Consider the following 23,838-nt stretch of genomic DNA (forward strand, 5'->3'; position numbering starts at 1 on the left):
ATTACAATTAATTTCTGTTTTCAAGTAGAAAATCCAGTTCTAGTATCATGCATGTCCATCCAATAAAAGCTATAGTTTGTTTCAAATATAGCAAAGCTGGGACAATTACTATAATGTTTTTTTTCAGAAATAAAACTGCTATGTACAAGAAAGAAAATGGACAAGAGTTAAAGCCAGGTAATTTACACAGTGTGCAATTAGATTAAGATTATAAGTGTATAAATTTTTTTAACTTTTTCATTATAGAGTGACTAAAATGTGATTAAATCTGCTCATCAGATTAACTGACATGATAGTTATTAATATATTATCTCCTTCAGAACTAGAAAAAGCACAAATCCGATGCAGTAAATCTAGAGACTCAGAACTTTAAGTGGAGGTTAAATTCGAATTTCTCAATGCAAATCCTTTTTGTGCTCTCAGCCCTGTGTCAGAGCTAAAATCAAAAGTCCAAACGTCACACAGATTGAAATGTCAATGCTTCAGTTCATCTCTACTTACAACAGAATAAATGCATTTGATATTAAAAGATATGAGATGTTTTAAATATCATATTTCACATTAATATGCACTCCTCACCTTTACATCAAAGTGTACTTTTCACTCTTGTTTACGAATCAGTGAAAATATTGTTAATTCACAGAACAGAAGGAGAGAAAAACCCAACAAAAACCACCTCAATGACAATGAAGATCATCAGCTGAGAATTTTACCAGGTATCTCAATTTTTGCTTTGATTCACTCATCCCACCAAAATAATTTGATCAAGACTCCACAGATCTTTCAAAAAGGCATTTTTCCTCAACTTATTCAAGTGAACAGGAAGAAATTTAGAACAAAATTAATTTCTAGTCCTGACTGTTCATGCACAGGTTTGGATTTAACAAAGTCATAATATCATGAGAAAAATATCATTAATCTCTTTCAGTAAGAACAATGATGACTGTTGGGTTAGACAGGAGCTTTTGCATTTCTTCATACTTCTTGTGAGAGACAAACATCTGTGAACATTCTCCCTGTTACGAATCTTAAAAATTCAAATTATAGTAGTGTTATATGGCATAAAACTGAAATGATTTAATACATTTGGACTTCTAAAAGACAAAAATTCATCAAAAGCAGTGAAAGTAAAATTTATCTTGCAGTGGAAACTATATTTCTGTATATTTTTGCACAGACACTGTAATTTATTTACTTATCAAATTATATGCACATTAGAAAACCAGATCATTGGGAGTATGAAGCTCATATTAATTGTGTAATTTCTGCAAGGTTCCAATTATGGACCTACAACTTCTCTACAAATCAAAGAGTCTGAGGCCTTTGAACCCAAATATAGCCATAACCCTGTAAAAAGAATTGAAAGGATAGAATTGTTTATTATTATATGACACCATTGGTTAAGAAGGGCATTGTGTGGTTTCAGTGACTCTGAGAGGATAAAAGTGGAAGTAGACAGGATTACAAGTCCACATTAGGAGACAAAAATATATACATACATGTGTGTGTGTGTGTGTGTGTGTGTGTGTGTGTGTGTGTGTATGGTATTCATACATATCTACATGAATTTTAAAATGAAAATCATTTATTAAAATGATTTGCTTTCTAATGTTGAAGAAAATCCATCTCACCTTCCCCAATAGACCGCTGTTTCATTATAGTATCTGTCCTGGAATGGAATTTTTCTCTATTGAAGACAAGGAGGAAGTGTTTTATACCTGTGAGAAAAGTTCAGAGGAAAAGATGAAACACAAGCAAAAAAAAACATCAGCGTCCACAAGCTCAACCACTTCTCTCTGCTCATTCCAGGTAGATTCTAGTGATAACGACTTGCTACCAACAGAAATTGTCAACCTGCTCTTCTTCTGAGGGAGCCCCTATTTGCCTTCTGTTCCCCTTTATATTTTCAATATCTGAATGTGGTAGTGAGAATTGCAGGACAGTGATGTTTAAGATTCACAGAAATACTTCATATTTTCTTGGCTACTGTGGAAATAATATAAATGATCATACAATTAAAATGGGTCTCTGAACATTAAATTAATAATAAAGACCAAAAAACCATATTTTAAAGCTGTGTTTGAATTTTGCAACATATAGGGAATGTTTAATTAAAAGATTCACAAACTATTTAACTCATGAGCTTTGCAAATAAAAAAATAACAGAAATCCATTAGAAAAAAGTAGCAAAAAATTTTTTTAAGACATTCAAATAGTTCACCTTTGTGCTAGGTGGTTCAGGGGACTTCCGACCTGAAAGGTTATAAAATGAATGCTTGCCTTTTTTGCATAGTTCTCCTTGCAGTTCTGTATTTCCCCTTTCACATTTAAGCTTTTAGTACATCTGGTGTAAAGATTAATAGGGAAAGCTGTGAAAACAGAAGTCAAAGGATTAAATACCTCTTACTGGATTGGGCCTTAATCAGTAGTTTCTAATTTATATTTTGCTATCCTTGTTGACATCATAAACACCTACCTTTGCCACTCCTTGGCTAAAAGGTTTCTGATTCTCCTGTTTCCAGAAACAAATTAACACAATTAAATATGAAAGGTTGCTATCAAATTAGATATGTTAGTTGAAGATAGGAGCAATCTGACAGATGGAGTAAGTAACTCACTGAAAATCCCTGACCCAGTTTTCTCAGAAACACAAAGTTTAGAGTTTTTCTCTGAATTTCTCAACCCTTTTTTTCTGTCCTAAACTCAATTTATCTTTCAGGTTTCTACCAAATAATTTCCAAATCTCCTTCAGTCTCCCCAGTAGCTCAGAACACACTCACAACAGATAATAATGTAGCCAATTATGGGATGGAGACTTTTTCTATTTATAAGTAGCTGAGACAAATTTCTGAGGAACTCCAGTCATGCCCCCTATCTAGAAAAGGCCAGATGCTCACAGTGGGTGCTGGATGATTACCTTGTTTCAAAGACCTAACCTCTATACAGACTTCCCTGGACTTTTGCAACAGAACATAGTAATGTTCAAGTTCACTTTCTGTTTTCACAGCCATTAACAAGTTTTCTTACAGGTTTTATTCTTTCCTTGTCATTTCCATGCTTCATCTGGAGAATCTTATTTTTAAAATGTAAACTCACAAATATATAGCTGCATCAATGGATGTTCTTTTAGGGAGAATTCTGGAATAAGACAAAAAAACCTTTACTCCCATTCTTTTAAAGGTTTATGTTTGGATTTCTGTTTTTTGTTAGACAACTCTGCTGAAATTTATATGGAAACAAAGGAGATGTAATTAAAGGTTGCTGCCTAAAATTGAAAAATAAGTTTGATGTAATGATTTTACTTTCTTTTTGTTTATTTGATACAAAAAAGAGTAAATAATTTAAAATAAAGAGTTAGTTGCTATTTGCCAAGAATTATTTAATTATTACTCTTTCATGGTCTTTTACGTTAAAAAATAGAATTTTAAATGCAATCATTTAGATCTGCTGTTTAGTCTTAACATCCTTCATACAGAACTTGTCAACTTAAAACCTGAATAGATCAAGCGTTTAATTATAAGACAAGCAAAATAATTTTTAGGTAACAGGAGATAGAGTATTTGACAGAAAAAAACACTAATTCAGTTAAAAAAGATCAACTTACCAGATGTAGGACACCAGTTCTGCATCACCATAGTCTAAGATACAGCAAAGAATAACTTAGATAAGGAAGCAGGTTACTGGAAAAATTAATGCTGTTTGATATATGGATTCAGTTGTCTGCAAAGAGAGCACTGCCTAGCAAGTGTTTACACCCACATTTGTTGTCTTATTTTTTTTTTTTAAGGTTGAGCTTACTGGCCACATGAAATATATTCAAAATTCTTTAATAATTTGGACTTTTAACCTCACAATTACTGTCATAGTGTTCTGAGCATCAAGGTAACTAAATGACATGATACTATTTTCAAAGAGCAGTTTTGGCCAAGCACTTCTCCCATTTATTAAGAAGGTGCCATTCCTACCTGCTAAGCAAGTTAGTGTCTCCAGTTCCAGTTTTTTATTTAGATTAGATATTAGGAAGAAATTCTTTACTGTGAGGGTGCTGAGGCCCTGGACCAGTTTATCCAGAGGTACTGTGGATACCCTGTCCCTGGAAGTGTTCAAGACCAGGATGGATGGGTCTTTGAACTGCTTGGTCTGGTAGAAGGTGTCCCCCACCCATAGAGATGCCTCAGGTTTTAGCTTGTATGTTTTTCAGATTCTGTGCTGCTTTGGTGTGTAATTCTGAGCTTCATATGGGGGATAGTAGGCTCTCTTCACAGAGTAGGTAGACAAGACAATTCCTTCTCTAGCTGGGGACCAAGGACAAATTATCCAAATTTCAGGCCCAAAAGCATAAACAACGGTGGACTGAAGAGAGAAAAACAAGAAAGATGGGGCTTCATAACCTAAAACTATAACTGGACAATTAGCTCCAGTATGCAAATGGACCAGAATCTATAAAACTGTGAGACCCTGCAACTGGCCGTGCATTTTGTGACCCTTTTGGGTTCATCTTGGGTATAGCCCTGGCTGGGCTCTTGTGCTGCCCAAGGTGTAACCATTGAGGCCTTTTAATAAATACCTATTTTAATCTTTATCTCTGTCTAGCCTCTGTTCTAGGTCAGCCTTCACAAGGCATCAATATCAGGAGAGTGGGGAATAGGTGATATTTAAGGTCCCCTCTAACACAAACCATTCGTTGATTCTGTGTAGTATTGATTGCAGCCATCTTTTGTCTCTTTGAATCATCCCTAGCAGGGTATAGTTAAGTATCTTTTTATTCTTCTAATTGTTATAATAATAAATTATATTCAATAAAAGAAGAAAGTAGTTGCAGAATATTTCAAAGTAGTTTTAGTAACTTATGAAAATCAGTGTGACATAGCCGATCCAAAAGCTTCAAAATTGTGGTTTTTTTTTTTTAAATATGACTGCTTAGAGATACATAGGACACTGCCAACAGTAACTCAACAGAATTTAAAAGAACTGGCAGCTCAAAGGCTAGATCCCAAGTTGCTTGTTAAAAAAGGTATTTGCTAAACTAAATTCTCATGCTTCTCTCCTACCTTTGTTCTCCTTGACAGATCCTCCTCAGTCTCAAGATGATCCCAAAACAGTTATGATCAGGATGTACTTTCCTTGATCTTACTCTCCCATACCTGTGCCAGACCCCTGTGACTGGCCCTTCAAGTTTGCATTTCACAAGGTGCCCTTACAGGCAATGCCGACGCAAGGTTTTCATATTGTTATCAGTAAACACTTTATAGTTATGTCTATTAAATTTATGATGATTTGATTAACTTTGGGTGTGATTCGTGTGACTTTCATCATAAATGCTGTATGAAGAGAATTTCACAGGTTTCTAAATACACATTCCTGAGAGTAGCTTTATATTGCCATTTCAAAGAAAAAAAATTTGCCAGTTTAACAAAGAGAAATTTTGCCTTGGCTGACACTTTACTAATGGACTGAAATGAAAAGTCTCTTTTGTAAAGAACAAGCTCATTATTGAGGAAGTTGTTGGAGGTAGGAGAGTTCAGCTTAACTAAGGATAAAAACCAAATTCAGAAAAGCTGAACGAGAGGAAATGATGCCTCTGTAGTGTCTTAATGGTTGCTTCCTTTATTTTGAAAAAAGTAACAGCAGTGATCACTTGAAATGTGAGTCAAATACAGAGTCAAACAGCCTGTCTAGTGCAAATAGAGTTATTTGCATTTGACTCTGTAAGAAAAAAATCTTTTTTTAGGATTCCCAAAAATCTCCAGAAGTGACTGCTGACATCTGAGAACTTTATGTTGGTCAGAAATATTTTGTTTGTATAAGCAGAAAAATAAAACAAATATGCAGATAAGAAAATGGGAGTCTAAAACTCTCAGTTTTGTGGCAAAGAGAATATAAAATCTCTATAATTATGTCAATACAGTCATCTAAGTTGAACACAAAGTAGAGGTGCATAAAATATTCCATATAATTTTTACTATTATGGTCATTAATGTTCCAAGCTTAATGCATGCTTCATTATCTAGAAATTCATGTCATTTGCATTTTAATAGGGTTTTATCTGGTTTTGTGGCATCTTTTCCTATAATATTCAACAGCTAAAGATAGTGAATAAAGATTATAGAATTCAAATATACTCACTTGAGTAACTTGGATTTCTTTCTTCTTGCTAGTTAAAACATATTCTGACAAAGCAAAATCAACATGACATGATACTGATACAGGCAATTGATCTGCAAAATAATTTTCCAAATTTTAAGGAAATTTTCATTATTTATATTAGTAACTTAAAATTTGTTTTCCTGGGAGTACACCCTACAGAAAGGAAATTTCTTTTTCTCATTTATAATCTATCTGTATACAAAGAGTACACAACAATCACACAATATCTTAAAGAATTTGCATATTTTTAAAAGACCTCAAGTACACCATCAAATACATTCATTAATGTCTGCTTTGTAAAAAAAGGGGTATTAGCAGCCTTGCATTTTTTAATATCATCATTCACTTTTCTGCTGGGAAGAAATCTATTTGAAGAAAATTAACGCTTTAAACAGAAGTTTATTTTTCTATACTCTGATCCATTTCAATATATTTCATGTAACTCTTAAAGCAGCGTTTACTCTTCTAAATCTACAGCACCTATTCCTGAGAGTATCAGTAATCTGAGTTACAAAAGAAATACAAAATCTGCACTTTATACCTTTGGGCATCAAATTCTATAATTACAAGAGCTATCTCTGTATACAATTATTTTTATCTTAAAAAAAATCTAAAGGGAATGTACACTGTTACATCAAAAATATGTTTCATTAATAAAAGATTCTTATCTTAAAACTATAATCTCTATTTTTATCTGGTATCTTCTCTAAAATTATGCAGTAGCTCTCATTGCAGTTATAACTTCATAACAATTCTGAAGATGGTTTTTAATAGGGCAAATATATCTGTTGCCACTGTTTAAAATTAATGGTCTTCCTTATCTAGCTATGGCTCTTCATGGTAAAGAGGCATCAAGGGCATTACACATTGGGGGAGTTATTGTACTCTTTAAAAGGTTATATTATTGCAGCACTGCACCATATATATAGAGTCAACATTAGTTATTGCCACCATACACTTGTCAGACACAATTTTTCATTAAAAAAATCCTGAATACATATGAAGAAAATTTATCAAACCAACCATTGAAAATTAAGAATTATACTAAAGGTACCTTATTGTTTTCTATTTTTTTTTTCACCTGTGTTGAGTGAACACTAGAAAGACTTTTAACTTTCTCTTATATCAAAGCAATGTTTTGACAATTCATTTCACACATTTCTTGGTGGGTTCTCCAATATTTTTCCCCCTTTCTTAAGGAAGCACACTAGTGTCTTACATATGAAATGAAAACTTAAATTTAGGTGAATAATTTGAAAGTGAAGGAATATCTCTCTTCTCTAACTGTAGCTTTTAGTCTTGTGTCAGCTTCCTATGTATTTTGGAAATCTATTTTTTAATCAGACATGATATCATATAAAACCAGCATCTTTGTAATTCTGTAAAACTAATGATCTTCCTGTATTTGTTGTAATGCATTGGTAACTGTGAAAATAGCAAAACCTAAGTCATGAAAGAATGAAAAAGGAGTAATGCAGTGCATTTCAGACCATTATTCTCTGTGCAATGCTTCTAAAGAACTTTCCTAATATGCTTGCTTCTAGGTTTTCTACCTCAAACATCTTTAACATAGATGAAAATATTAAAGCTCCAAAAAAAATTCTTGCAGATAAATTGCACATAAACTCTTTATCTGTTTGTCTATTCTGTTTTTAAAATGCAGGTATATCTGTATTATTCAAGGTTTTTGTTTTTAGACCTTGGCACAGACTTTTTTTCTCTGTTTACCTTCCTAGTTTCACAGTCAGCATGGTAGCAACACTACCTCCCTTCCAAGGACCCAATATTTGGGATTCAAATCAGTGATATTAACACTGATTCAAGGTTTAATAATTTTCTTATGGAAACTGGACAGAACATTAAAGTGGAGCTTTTGAGCTATTGTGCAACAGGAAAAAGAAGAGATTCCTGATATAAAAAATAACAAATTATTATTGTTAATCATAATTATAATCATACCAGAACTTTTAAAAGCAGATGCAAAAAAGGAGCAGGCAAAGCCTCTCTTTTATTTAAACATTAGCCTTTGTTAGAGCACACCATGAAATATGTGAGGTTATTGGCCTTTCTCAAAAGAAAGATTTGTCTAAAAATCAATTCTATGACCTGAAATGGCTAATACTAGAAATAGCTTATTTGCAAAGCATTTTGAACAATAGAATGACCTTCATTCTAAAATGCTCTTAGATAAAATTTGAGAAACTTGACACCATAACATATCTGGGAGGTAGCAGAGGTACCCTGAGTGGGAAAAAAACTGGAAATATTTGGACAGATTTTGACTATCAAATGTTACACCGCTTTCTAATTCTGTTTATGCCAATTTTTTGTAATACTAAGGTACAACAATATATTATGAATTTGAAAGTGAGTTTTGAATTTCAGCTACTGCTTCTAGCTGGTTTTGAATGGCAGAACTCCTCACTGGAGAAACCCAAAAAAAAGAAGGAATCAAAATCATCCAGAAAGGCATCTTTGACTAGTTCATGGGGATTTTTGGCTGTAACTTCTAATTGAAATGCTAAAATCGGAAATTTATTATTGTGCTTCTTGACAGCAGTGAGCATCATTAAAACAATCCTCAACATTCAATCTGTTGGTTTCAGAAAATAATTGCCTGAGAAAGCTCAGTTTGACAACCCATGCTGCATGGTGTTTTATGTCAAACCTTGTTCTTCACGGAACTTAAAAGTGAAGAATATTGCCAGTTAACTCAGAACAACTTTCTGAAGCTCACAGATAACAGTATTAAAATGTTTTTCTTGATATGTATATTTAATAGGAAGTAAGCAGCATGACTGTTCTGAGAAACATTCTGTTTCTGCAATAAATGGGTTTTTAGGAGACGGTACTTCTATGTGGTACTTAGATCCTAATTCTTTTTTCAAGTCATAACATGAAAACCTTGCCCATGGGCATGTCCAAATATGTTTACATAAATTTAAGTCTAAACTTTAGACATGATCTTTCTATGTTATATACTTGTTTACTGCTTATGATGCATCAATTTATTTATATATGTGCTCCTATTTAGTAATGATTCTGAGCTTACTACCTCATCACTAAGGAGACATGACTGGAAAAGGAATTTATTATACTGTGGTGTCTGACTTTGGAAATTTACTTTGTCCTCTCTCTCACAGCATTTTCTTTTAAAAATAGCAGTATAAAAGTGAGTAAAACCATAGACAATGGGATAAGCCATTTGTAAAGCTTTACACACGAAAATTATCCAGATTTAGGTGGAAACTGGTCAGATTAGTAGAAAAATAATTTTTGACTAAATACAGCCACAGCAAATCACTTAAAAGTAGGTAGTCAATGGAGGACAGTCAACTCAATATGATATTCTGTGATAGCAATTCTCCTGTTTCCAGAGTTGCAAAGCCTGATCTTTCAAAGTGGGTTAAGAAAACAGTGAGATCCCTTCCAGAGTGAGAGAGCAGCTGAAAAGTACAGCTGTGGATTGCTTTGCTTTCCTGGGGCCTCATTCAGATTTTACGGTTCTCTTGCTCTCTTAGTTGCTTTCCCATCCTGTTGACTGAAACTGACTGAAGCAGTTGGTGTGATAAAGAAACAATTAATGCATGAGAACATATGCTGTGTGCATGGACCAAACCTGTGCAGAGCCCCACGCTGCTTTAGCTCCTTGTCATCCCCCAGGATGGCTGTGGCAGGGGGAACACTGACCTGGGCAGACAGCTGCACTTCCAGAGAGCAGCCAAAATGTGGCCGAAGGGCAGCTGTGGAGTTGTTCTGAAGTGATGCCAGGACAAGGAAGTATCCCTGGGCAGCGCAGCACTTTGGAGCCTGCCCAGGGACAACAATTATAATTTTGTCTGCCTGACCCACCTTCCCTCTACTGCTTGTGAAATATGTCAGCCTTTATGTTTAAATATGATCACTAACAAAAGACTTCTTTCTGGAATCTTGAGTTCCTTCTCACGACTGTGTCAGCACAGCTTCTTTCCACTCTTGCATGCTTTTGCCTTTCTTCTTTGAGGTGTGCAATCAAAGCTGCAATTCTGTATTTTCTTCTGCAGGCAGCTGTAGGGATAAGGAGAGCCCCAGTCTCCAGCTGTGAGCCATCCTTTATGATTTGTGACCCACAGGTTCACAGCAGGGATTTAAATCTTGATCTTCCTGTAACCCTGAAAATAAGACAGTCAATGCTATAGTTATGTTGGCTTTTTTGTGTGTGTGTTTATTTGTACTTTTCTTCTTGTGGTTCTTCTCAATGTCAAGAGAAATTGACTGCTTACAGATCATAGTCACCTAGGTTTATGAACTTGCACAGTGTTGTGCCAAGATAAATTTATTTGATTTAACTATAGTCTTTATTCTCTTTTTCTCAGAGTATGCCTGGCAGAGACATAGATCTGGATGCTGCATTTGTAAGGCACTGAAGAGTATAATTTATCTTTATTTTTTGAAATCATATGCATGCTGAATAAATAATAAAAAACTGCTTAAAGTTACATTAATACAGTCCTACGTAGAAATCTAGCACATAAGCAAAAAGAGATTTAGAGTTTTGTTACAGATATAATTAATAAAATTTGATTATCATTGCTTTAGAAAGAAGAGAGCACTGTCAGAAATAAGATATAACACAGAAAGCTTGGATTTTATTTTTAAATATAAATCACCTAGTAAGAATTTTTGTAGGTGTAGTTCAGCTAATAATTTTTCAGATATTTTTGGAATTTTTTTTCCTGAAGGAACTAGAAATGCATTACTTATAAATTCCTCTCTGTGCTATTCAAATAGTAAATTTAAGATATCCTGACAACAAATCAAAACCATGAATATTGGAAATACTCTTACATCTGATAAAAATACAGAAATTTTCAAGGAGAAAGCAAAACTTTCTCTGCCTAATTGCTTCTTCAATCTTTACCTATCCTATGGGAAAGCTGAGAATATTCAGAAGGGATAAGGTTTACCTTAAAACCATTAAGAATCATTCATGTGATGTGATGTGATTTCTCCTCTCTTTAATTCCTATGCTTCAGTGTAAAGAGATGACACACATAAATTAGGCTTCACCACATATCTATGAGAGTCAAATTCTTGGAAGTCTTACCATATTTGTTTTTGGAGATATTCTTATGTGAGCTAAAGCTTAAAAAAGGTGTTATTTTCTTTGTATCCATACTTCTTTTTGAAGGTGATAACATTTCAGTCTCATGATCAAGTACTGCCGCAGCAATTTACCACATTTTATGTCCTTTATGATCAGCAAGAGAGGATGCAGCGTGCAGAATTGTCTTGGTCTTTTTGGATCATGTCAACAGAGACAAAAGTTCACAAAAGCATCTAGCAACCTTCACAAAATCAAGCACCTTATCAACAAGAAATAATATATTAAGCCAATGCACATGCATCTTTTTGGTAATGAAAAGTAGAATTTTTACCTTGAAGAATGCTAGATTAATATAATGGACTTTGGGTAAGAGAAAAAAGGTTAAAATTAATTATTTATTTCTATGATTAAGCAAATTCAGGTAACACTTAATTCACATGTGAATGACAACACATATTATTGTCTCTTTTTGGACTTATACTGATGTGTGGATTAAAATCTAAACACCTTCAATTATTGTGACCTTGTATTTACAGATAAACCTTCTGTGGCATTTTCTTGAAATGCATATGCAGCATTTTTTTTTTGTAAAAAATGGATCTGTGAAATTGCTCTTGCCCTTGCTACTAATGTATCAAGTATCTCCACATTTCTCCCTTGTACTACTGACCTTCATGAGTAAAATAAATATTAAAAAGCAATAACATTGCCTTCTTTCAGTTCTGCCTTAAAATTCATTTCATGCCACACCCGAAAAATATGGTAGTAAATGCTCCATTGATTTATAAAGCATTTGTCCAATAACCCACCCACTTAACTTGTGTATTTACTGCATTAAACTCTCTATGTTTTTCTCTGGTATTCATTTAACAATGAGTTCTGCTCTTAAGTAATTTGTTGTCCATCTCAGAAATTTTTTCTATACACATTTCCTAGCACACTGGGAAACTCATTCTTAAAGTCCTGATAAGTATATTTTAGGATTACCACAGATCAAATAATGATCAGAAATCAATTTTATTAAAATTAATGATTTAAATACGGGATACAGTGGTATACAGTTATTGCATTCTCCAGAGATAAAATTTCAAATATTACTCTCATCTATAAAAGGATTTAGTGACCTACTTGCATAAAAAAGGGAGAAAAAACCCAGACATATTAGTGCTCTGTGCCAATCATATAGAAAATAGGTAATATATCCCTTTTTTCTTTTCTTAAGAGGTCCAGGATTTTAATTTCTTCTCTATGCTTTAAGTTTCACTACAGTACACCTATCTGTGATCTGAATCTTTGTCATTAATAATTTTTATTAGCATATTTATTATTTTATCCTTTTAATCAATATCAAAAACTCTGTGTACCAACGAATATCACCCCAGATACCAATCTGTGCATTTGTAATCATATTTTTTTCCTGTAAGATTCATTTATGAAGATGTCATTGTAAATCCTTCCTTCTGCTATACTATAAATGTTCCCTTCCAATAGTTTGGCTTAAGCATAGAATATCTGCCTGCATGATTATGGAGTGCCAGTAAGAAAAAGAAACCCCTGCTGCTCACTTCATATGCATATATATATATATATATATATATATATATATATATATGTATGTATGTATATATAGACACACATGTGCATGTTTTTGTGCATGCAACCCCACTGCCAAAACAACCCAATAATATAATAAATACTAGAAAGTAATTCAAATAACTGGGATATTATTTTCTTCAGTTAGGCCACAACATTTTTAAGCATTCAGATATCTGATAAAATAATGCAGTCTTACTGAAAATGAAGATACCACCATGTTACATGAGGAATTGACATATATGCTTTTCTCTTCTTTTCAGTTAGCTAACAGTAGCTATTATTTGGGGGTTTAGATCAAAATGGACTTCATAAAATAAATGTAGCCTGTGGCAGAGGGAGACAAGGGTATTTTCTACAACCTCATTAATAGTCACTGGTGATCTATTGGACAAGAAGGGAAAAGAAAGGAGATTTTAGATCTATAGACATCCTCCTGTATAAATTTCAACACAGTATCAATGGCTCCATATATGATATTCCAGATGATCTGTTTTATACAGATTCTGAATTCAGTTTGGTCTTAACTGGAGATACTGCCTTGTATTTTCCTGGGCTGAACTTGGACTGTTCTGAATAATGAACCAGGACTTTTACAAAAGAGTCCTAGAAGACCATAAAAATGCCATAGGCCACCCAGAAGTAACAGATAAAAGAAAAAGAAAAAAGCATCACTTTTCATAAGTCTTTGCAATATTGAAGATCTGACAAGTAACATGTCCAGAATTCTCAATGCCCCGTTACTTCAATTCCATTTTTTTTTTAAAAACACTTTTCATTACACAGAAATCATGACACATTTTTGTCTTTTATCTCTTTAGCAGAAGAAAAAAGATCAGCTCTAACTCCTGTGAAGAAATAGATAGAAGCTCCTTTACTGGAGGCCAAGACACCCAGATCAAGATCTATTTCTAAAAATTGAGTCACTTGTTTGTCAGATCAGTAATAGAATTCTAAGAGACTCATTTTTTTTCTTCCTTTTTCTCATATAATTTTCACAGTATGAGTTAAAAGACTTTAATAAATCTAAGGTACAAAAAGGCTTATAATGAACCTGTCAAGGGGCTTGCTTGTAATTTGCCTGAAAGTATATTATTTCCTGAGAATGTGATTCTGTCTCTATATAATTTTTCCTCAAATGCCCAATGCAGAACCCTGAAAATGGATGTTGACAATTTTGAATACCATCCACTGGAAGTTGCTATCCAAATATGATGCCTGAAATGCCTTAGAATAAAGATCAAGTGTAAATCAACTTCATCCTACAAAGAAAATAATTTGATTTTTTTCTGAAAAAAAAAATCCTTTCTTCTGAAATGGTTGAACCTAGCAATGTATAAGTAATCTTTCTAATTGTTAATAAGCTTTTAAGAAAGTTTAAGTACTACTGTTCAAAGTAATGCCATCATGGTTTAAATACTGATACTGTTTAAATACTAATCCAAATACTGTATCCCACAATACATTTTATTTAGACAATATTCAGCTGGTGTATGGATCTGTGATTATTCTGCACTACCTCTTTCAGTTCAGCACTTTGTTCAGCACATTTTGTTCTGAGAGTTTCTGGGGATGAGTAAGGCTGGTGCTTCTCTCCCTAATATTCTCTGCAGGGAGTAGAATAATGGGAAGATGATCTGGTTTAGTGCAGCAGTCTTTACATTTTGTAAATCCTAAATTATACTCAGCAAGGAAGAGAACATGGCTGTTTGCCCTTGAAGGCAGTAGAGGAGTGATTTGTCTGGTTTCCTCTTGTTTCTAAAAGAGTAAAATAAGACAATACTTACTGGGTAGAAGTTCTCTCTTCACAAGATGCAGTGGAATTTAAGTTATGTTTAACCCAATTACAGAGTCACCAGACCTAGTCCATACTTAAATGTCATCAATTTAACATGGCTTCATAGGTTTTCTCAGCAATATGAATATATTTTCTTCATGTAATATGTTTCCTTCTATTCTAAGTTTTTTCTTGATTTCATGAAAAGACACTTTTCAAAATATTTCTGATGGCTAAATGGCTAAAGACTTTTTTGAAATCACTACTATTGAAAAATTATTGCCTCATCTTTTGTAGTCTAGACACTGAGCAGTTTGAAGCAATCCAATGGCTACAGTGTAACTATCCTCTTTTATTACTAATACGACTGAGATTTCATTTAGTATGATATGGAGTAGCAGAATTTAAGATTATGACTAATAATGCACTAAAAAAAAAAGGCTTACATGAGAAATCAAAATTAGATGGCTTATCTGATCTGATCCAGAGCAAGATTTTCCAGTATTTGGCGAGCATTTTTATCTCATCTCCTTATTCATAAACATGTATGAAGAATCACAGAAGCACATAATATATTGATTTCTGCAATTACATTTACTTTGGTATTCATACACTAGTATATTAGTTTTTCATGTTGCTTGCTGCACTCCTGGAAAGTGATCCAGCATTAATTATAAAGCATCTGCACCAACAGGTGAAATGTTTCTAAATGATATATTCTCTGCATACTTTTGTCCCTGTAATATCAAATGTTTGCCAACCAGTAATATAAACCACCCCAAATCTGTCTGGACACTAATGACTGAGACTCTGGAAAGGTTAAATTCTTTCATAATAAGAGGCTTGATGGATCTCTTAATTCAGACAGAATATCAAACACTATTCCTGAACACTGAACCAACTCTGCTGGTGGCGGAACAGGCCTGTGAATATTTGGAAAAAGATTTAGAACTTCTAGTGCTTTAAGAAAATAAATTATTTTAAGGGACCACCAGAGGTCGTTTCAAAAATAGTTTAGAATTTATTTATTTATTTACTAGAAGATAAGCAGTTGTGAAAGCTTATTTCTCAGACACCTTCTTGCAAATTAAAGAAAGTCACATGACTACAAATATGACCACTCTAGAGGACACTTGCGAGGAGCCATTTCAGTTTTGTTATCCTCAACAATGGTTGTCAGAGGCACATCAGGGAGGGTTGCACAGGTGCCATGTCCAGAAGGCAGCCAGGAGAAGGTGGAAAAAAGCCTTATCTCTGGGGGACTTTGCCAGGCCAGCAGTTCATGTCTCACCTGGGACAGGCAGTCAGCAGGGGAGCACTGAAGGCACTGTACCCCAGACACTCTCCAGTCGGACGGCAGAAGGTCTCTGCCAATGGACTGCCCTGGGACGTGGGACTGGGCTGGTGGTCTCCTGTCAGCAGGCACGCTTTGGGAGGAGCCAGGGGCATACAGAGTAACTGCACCCCAAGCTCAGGGGCTGGTCTCTCCTTTGCCTTTTGACTCTTTGTGGGGCTTTTCAAACTTGCTTTTGGAGTCCTGCCTTTTGGCTCTCCTGCCCTCGCTGCCTCCTGCTCACCCTTTATCTGTCCCACCTCACTGAGTCCCTGACCAGCGCCCTGCCTGCTTTGTCCCAGTATCCCTGTCCCTGTGTCCAACCCTGCCCACCTCTGAACCTAACCACAGCCCATCCTCCAGGCTCCTGCCTGATCCCCCCTCACCTCGGGTCCAGCTACTGCAGGAGCAGTGCCCAGGCAGGCACTGTGCACAGCCTTGGGACATCGACAGCACTCCCTGACCTCCGGGGGTAGTGACATCTTCTCCCTCGGTCCCTCACATTTTTATTCCTCTTGCTCCGTCTTCTCTAGCCCCCTTTAGCAAACTCCTTTTCTTTTGTCCTCTTGTTACCAATAATCGGTTCTCAGATATAATGTTTCCCTCATTTGGCTTAATTTTGTTCCTGACTGTCCATCATTATCCTCGCAGTTCCCAACATTGGAATGTGACATTATACTGTGCATTGATGCAATTTTTCAGCTGGGATTTTTTGTTTCTTGTGTTGAAGGATATTTTAAAAAATGCAGTGAAAAAATAGAAAAAAACCAGCCTTAAACCCTCTTACCCAGCCAGCATAAGGCAACCACATTTGTCTTCCCAGCTAGCCCTCTGCTGATCAGAAGAAGGGCCTGAAAGACACTTCTGAACACAGATCTTTTTTATTAATTATAGTTTTTGCTGGGATAATGTCACTGCTTCCTTTTCCTTTTGCAAATAAAAATGACTGGCAAGCCCTTCTCACCTATAATTTCCACTTAAAAAGAGCAATTAGACAAGTACCAGTTCACAGGGACTGGTCTGTCTGCTTCCTCCCACCAACTGATCCAAAGATTTATATCCATTCCTAGAAAGTGGTACTACCCTAACTGTTTGGCTTTTTTTTTCTTTTTTGAGCCCCACAATGATTGCTGAGAGCTACTGTCACCTTCTCTTTAATATTTTAGAAAGCATACCTTAATAATTTGCCGCTGAGTAATTCACCAAACCACTAATTATAGGTGATTGAAAGATAACACAGAAAAGCTTACAGTTTTGGGGTATTTAAGATAGTTGTACCAAGATTATTTGTTTCATGTTTTCTGACATTGTACTGGAAATAACAATCTGCATTATTTACAAGTCTTTCCAGTTATCAAAGGCAAGGGAACCTTTTTTTTTTTCTTAGACATGTATGCTTAATTTGAGAGACCAATGAACACTCTTGTATCCCATCCATTTGTGGAAGATTAAAATTTTCTGAAAGGCCATAGTTCTTATAAACCATTAAAAATACACATAATCATCTTCTAGTTTATTTTGAAAGCTCAGATATTGGAAGTCTTTTCAGAATGTCTATTTTCCTCTTTCTATGACAGCTGTTTCAAAATTTTTATTGTCCCAAAAGAAACAAAACTGCCTGGATTTTCAGTCCTAATCATATCACTTTGGGGCATGTGGAACAATCTGTTGCTTATTGTTCAGCACTAGCTAGTGGGATTTAGAAAGGATTGGAAGGATCTGTAAAGATGTTCACACAACCAAACTGATGGATTACTTGCACAAATATTGCAATACTATAGTTCTTTATTCACAGACAGATTAAACAAACACCAAGAAGATCAATATCACTTGGTGTCCACTTCTGGGCTTCCCAGTTTGAGAAAGATGTTGAGATGCTCAGCCACATCCAGAAAGGGCAACAAGGGTGGTGGTGAAGGGCCTGGAACACAAACCCTATGAAAAACAGCTGAGGGAGCTGGGGTTGTTTAGCCTAGAGATTGAGCCTAGAGAAGAAGAGGCTCAGGAGACCTTAAACTCTCTAAAACTGCCTAAAAGGAGGTTTTATCCTGGGTTGTGGTCGGTGTCTTCTCCCAGGTAACCAGTGACAGAACGAGAGATCACAGACTTAAGCTGCACCAGGGGAGGTTTAGGCTGGAGATTAGGAAAAAATTCCTGCACAGTAATTGGACACTGGAATGGGCTGCCCAGGAGGGCACCCCACCCATGGAAGTGTCTAAAAAGTGACTGGATGTGGCATTCAGTGCCATGGTTTAGTTGATAATGTGGTGTTAGGTTATAGGTTGGACTTGATGGTCTCAAAAATCTTTTCCAACTTATTTTATGCTGTGATTCTGTGATCACAATTTAGCCCAATCAAAAATATGGAATTTAACTCACTGAATGTAACATTTTAATTAATACTTATTCTTCTCTTTCCCTTTGTAATGTGAGAAGCACCAAGAACAGCAGAAGCAGAACCCTACTGACAAGGGCGACTGCACAAATCACATCCTCAGGTGGGTCAATGCAAGAACTGGAACTCTCACAAAGGCTTCTTACCTTTTACCACAGACATGATTTGAAAACCTGAGCCCAGAAGTGTGTCATCATCATCAAATGGAAGCTGTGGATAGTGAAGTGATTAATGATAGCATTGATTCTGAAGCATTTACTTTTCAAATGGAACTATTTATGAATGGAACTTTTTGACTTCAAAATGAGGAGTGGTGGCAATATTGTTACTGATCAGGCATCATGGAAGTTGTAGAAGAGTAGATAAACTGTCTCTAGTCAGCACTCCTGAAAAAAGTCACCACTGTTTCTGTTAAGAACACTGTACCAGAATAAGAGTCATAATTTCAGTTGAGACAAAGAGTTAACCATACCTTGGGCAGATAAGAAGCAAATGTTTTCATCACTTTTTCTGTGGTGAACCCACAGGAGCAAAAATATAAATTAAGACACAGCAAAACACTCTTTACTTAAAAAACACAGATGAGACCACTGCCTCAACTGGGAATCTAGAAAAAAATGCATTTGCACAAAAGAGAAATATATAAAGAAAGAAAAAACTGCTGTGCATGTTTATCATCTAGTTAAAAATCATATCTTCTTCATATCTTCTTCACCATATTTCTTTGTATTTTTGATACAATATGACTGCGGGTATAGAATGAAAAATGGGAGATATCTGCTAATGTGAATATCACATATCATGACAAGTGGTTTGCTTGTAAACTGTATTTGACCAAAGAGTCAGAGAGAAGAATCATCATCTTCAGTAAGATAAATCATGTCTCAATCCAAGGCATGAGAGAAGCAAGGCTGCTGCCGCTCCATGTCCGCAGGTTCAACTAGCAGCACGGCTTGCATGAATACAGATATAAGCAATGGTTTCATTCTGCCCTCATCTCTGTGTAAACATGAAAAAAATTCACTGGGGAAAATCTACTGATGTACAGTGAGGATCTCTCCAGCACCTGGGCTGAGCCTGTCCAGTTCCTGGGTCCTGCACTCCAATCTCCCGAGCTGTGCTGGCCCTGGGCACAAAAAGTCCCATTCTGTTGCTGATATGGATTCTTATACACACACAGGCACACATAAACACTCACCTAGACCTGCCAGGGACTTCCCTGCTACCACTCTTGAGCCCTTCTGCTCTCAGCCTTAGAGGCACATAGGTGCTCTCACACACACACACAGATGAGCTCTTATGTAACCTAAAACATTGTATCATGCAAATATTTTTTTAAAGCAGTGAGGAATATGAAAATAACACTTTTGGTTGTTTGGTTTTCTTTTAATTTGGCATAAAGCACCAAAGAAGATTCCTGGGAAATCAGAAAAAGCATAACTTTAAAGAAATGGGAGACAGAAGTAAAGTACTTTCTATAAAAATAAAGAAGTTTCAAAAACCAGAAAAATCTTGAGAATTCCATTTAAAATAACATATGCACAATGTATTTGCATGTTAAAATAGTTTATGCAAATCTGGGCTAGTTATCATGTTCCTGACAGGTTTTTAATGTGAGATTAACTCAACAGCAATTCTTTGCAATGTTACATTATTTTTGCTATTTGTTCAGTTCTTTTATAAAAAACTTGTCAGTTCCATTTCTTTAATATTTATGATTTTTAATTAGGTCATAGAAATCATTGGTTCTTTCAATAATACATTTTCCCTAAAGTTTTCAATAAGAACTTTACTTGCAAGGTTCCAACAATACCCAATTATACAATTCAAACTCTAAACTATAAATTCTTTTCAAAGTCAGGAGAACTTTGATTTAGTCATTTCTGCTCTATATCACTCTTGATGTTTTAGGCTACTAAATAGCTACAAAGTCTCCAGAGAAGGCATTATGCAAGTTAATCTTTTTCTTTCACCTTTGTAGGATGGCCTTTCACTGATTGTTCATGCATCTGCTAATCGTGGCATTCCTAACAGGCAAAAAGGTGACACCTGATTTGTGTCAGGTAGTGTATAGAAGTAAATGTCGCATGAGCACTGTCTTCTTGTTGCTTTCTTAGAAATTCAAGTATCTTCCATAGAAAAAAATGCATCCACTATAATACAGCAGAAATCCCCATCAGTTGTCTATCACTAATTAAAGGTTTATTCTTTTAATTAGACCTTTTTTATTTTTAAAGCTTTAGTGTTCATCCCAGAATAGCCCATCTTACATTTAATTTACCTTCCATTGTAAATAGACCCAGAAATTTAGAAGAACAATGCATTGAACTCACACTTTAGGCCATTGAAGCTGGATTTGCCATACAAAAAACATTCATAAACACTAGGGTTCATGTGATAAAAATTTCCAAAGCATGCTGCAACCTTCATCAGGGACTTCACCCAACGGCTCTTCTTCCTCAGAGTGCATCTTCCACCTCAAGGTTTGTTGCTCCTCATCACCATGTCAAAAAGACTGAAAGATATTTTGCAAAAAACCTAGCAAATCCTAATTGCTTGGGAGTACATCTGACAGGCTGATTTTTAAAATGTAATATTAGTGTGAATTTATTAGTTATTTCAGAGAACAATGTTAAAGGAAATCAGAAGATTTTTTTTTTACTAAGTCAGTTTTCTGAATTTTTGGGGGAAGAAAACTCCATTGACATCTGTTTGCATTAAAAAATCATAACCTCAGTTAACATAAAAAAGGACTTTTGAAATTATAAACTTAAATTTTCTCATCAGTCTTGGGGCTACTTAAACTCAGAGACTAAGTTTATTTATATGTAATGTCATTTTGAGCTGATGCTACAGTTTATGGTGGTTCCAGGATGCTTATCTGAGAGCCGACATCCATCTGTCCTGTGTTGCCGCGGATAGCTTTGGAAGCTGAAGCAGAACAAATGCAGTATTAGAAAGGAAAAAGCAGAGAAATACAAATTAGGCTTGGATATGGGTATTGGTTTGAAGGGCAAGGAAGAGCAGGAGTGTTTCATGTGGGCATTATCTCTCTGTAAAACTTGCTTTCTCTAACTGAGGGAATTCCTGAGGAGCTGGGAGTGACAGCAACACAGAAAATAAGAATTATCACCTTCATAAGCTCATTTGTTGTACTCTTTCTAAATATGCAGCCCTGGCTATTCTTCAGCAACTACAGGAGCGAGTCAAGGCTTTGTTGGGTAGGGTTTCATTAGGGTTTTACTGATCTGGCCAGTGGCCATCCTTGTGGTTCAGACACTGGGCCCTGGGTTTGGCTCAGTCCTGCTTGGCTGGTTGGAGAAGCCAAGGAAAGGACATGTACTCCCCACACATGGGTTTCAAGCAGCCTCTCCCAGTCCCTAGGAAAAAATGGGATCAGACTTGAAGAGATAGGGAAGAGGCATTCATGTCTATCAGAGCATAGCTCTGTTCAGAAGATGCTCTACTCCAAACCCTGCTCTTCTGCTGATCAAATTCTGTGAAATCTTCCAGCAAAGCATTGCTTTTCAAAGGGCTCTTGTTCTGGTCTCCATAAAAGCTAAACACTTTTTATCAGGTTCCTTATTAGACCAAGTAGCAACATTCATAGCATTGTTAGTATCCTGTTAAGTATCAATGTGATGTTACCAAAAAAACCCTAAGAAAACTGTTGTCTCAGTGAGGTTTTTAGAAAAAAGCTTAGAAAAAGGTGCACAAATTCTTTGTGCTGGAGCATTCATCACCTAGGGGGAAAGAAATGCAAGATTTATGATCCTATATATTCTTATTCAGAGGCTTATTAGATTTGCATCTTGATTCAGTCTTAATTATATGATTGCAATGGTCTTTTCCCCTGTGTTTAGTTCTGTGCACTGGCAGGATAATGGTTAGTTAGCAAACAGCTGTTCAATATTTTGTTTTGGTCTTGCGCATTTTGTTGATCTATACTATATTTATTGCACAGTTTTCAACCTCTTTATAAACTCAGAAATATTTATTTACCTCTAGGGTTTTGCATAAAACTAATCATTACACTATATTTAAATGTTTCACAGGTATGAAACATTTTCGCAATACCCCTGTGAGATGAAGGGCTGGTATTTATTATGCCATTGTTACAGATGGGGTCAGAAAATTTGAAATAAAAAAGTCTGCTTTTTCCTGGAGACCTGTCTGAAGCACTTTGCATGTGGTCTTCCAAACTATTCTTTCTTTTCACCACACTTTTCACGTTCACAGCACAACCCCACTGACCTGTCTGTATGTCAAACACCCTGCTGATCCTGTCAGTAGATGTCTTCCACAGGAGCTATGCCCCTAGTTTCTTGTCATCCCTAACTCCCAGGCTTTTGTTTGTTGTGTATTTTTATTTTATTAATACGTACAAATCCCATGAAGTCATATATCTTTCCCTCCCACCTTTGTGTGATTTTTGTTGCCCTTCTTAATTTCTGTGTTAGTATTCTTGAGTCAGGATACTCTAAAATCATCTGATATTTTTCATGCTTACATCTATGAGGAAGTGCAATTAATTTCATCCATTAAAACCTCTCATTAACCACATTAGGTGTTTTTGTTTCTCTAGCCAATGTATCAACAGAGTAAATATATATCTACTCTGCTGTCTTTTGCTGATTTTTTTTCCTGTTGAAGATTTCTAGATCCTGTCTTTCTCAATTTCTACTTTTATCATATATTTCCCGACCCACAAAAATACAATGTAAATTGAATGATGTCCGTTGAACTTTGTTGCATACTTATTCCCTTTTTAATCTTATTGTAAAAATACCTAATTGATCAATTAAGGCAAACAGCCCTAAACAGTTCTCAAAATGGCATATACATTTGTCATTTGTGTAAAAAAAAACCCAACCCAAAGGTTCTGATGTTATGCAAACTTTTGAAAAAATGTATCTTGGTTATACAAGACTTGGCAAACTTCAGGTGGATAAACATTTATAGCTAGATATTTAGTATTTTTAAATGCCAACAATATGTCCAGCACCTGAGTTAATTGAAATCATTGCATGTTAGACTAACATTCTAATAATAAACATGGCATTTGTAGAATATTACCGGTAATTCAAGTTGAAGATATGGAAAAGTACATATAGATCTGGTCTGTTTTTTGAAGGTTCATTGTCTCAAATAAGCCTGCTGTCTCAAGTAAAAATCCAAACAACTTTTCCTATCATAGATATTTTGCAAGATGAATTTTTGGATATAGTGTAAGATGCCAGAATGTTTCATGGGGCTTATAGGATGTATAAAACTGGTTCTGTTGCATTTCGGGCAGGGTTTTTTCTAGTAGTTCTTTACACACCAGAAAAAGTTTTCAATCCTGATGTTCTAGTTTCCATAGGTTTACTACTCTATGTGACACATACTCTTGTGCTCATTGCAAAAACCTGTCAAAAGACAATGACGGAGTTTTCTTCACCCTTTTCACAATCATATTTGACTACAGAATGTGTATGCCACGACGAAACAGTCCTCGTGTGTTTGAT

The sequence above is a fragment of the Fringilla coelebs genome, assembly GCF_963513975.1.
Source record: "Fringilla coelebs genome assembly, chromosome: 1".
NCBI lineage: Eukaryota > Metazoa > Chordata > Aves > Passeriformes > Fringillidae > Fringilla > Fringilla coelebs.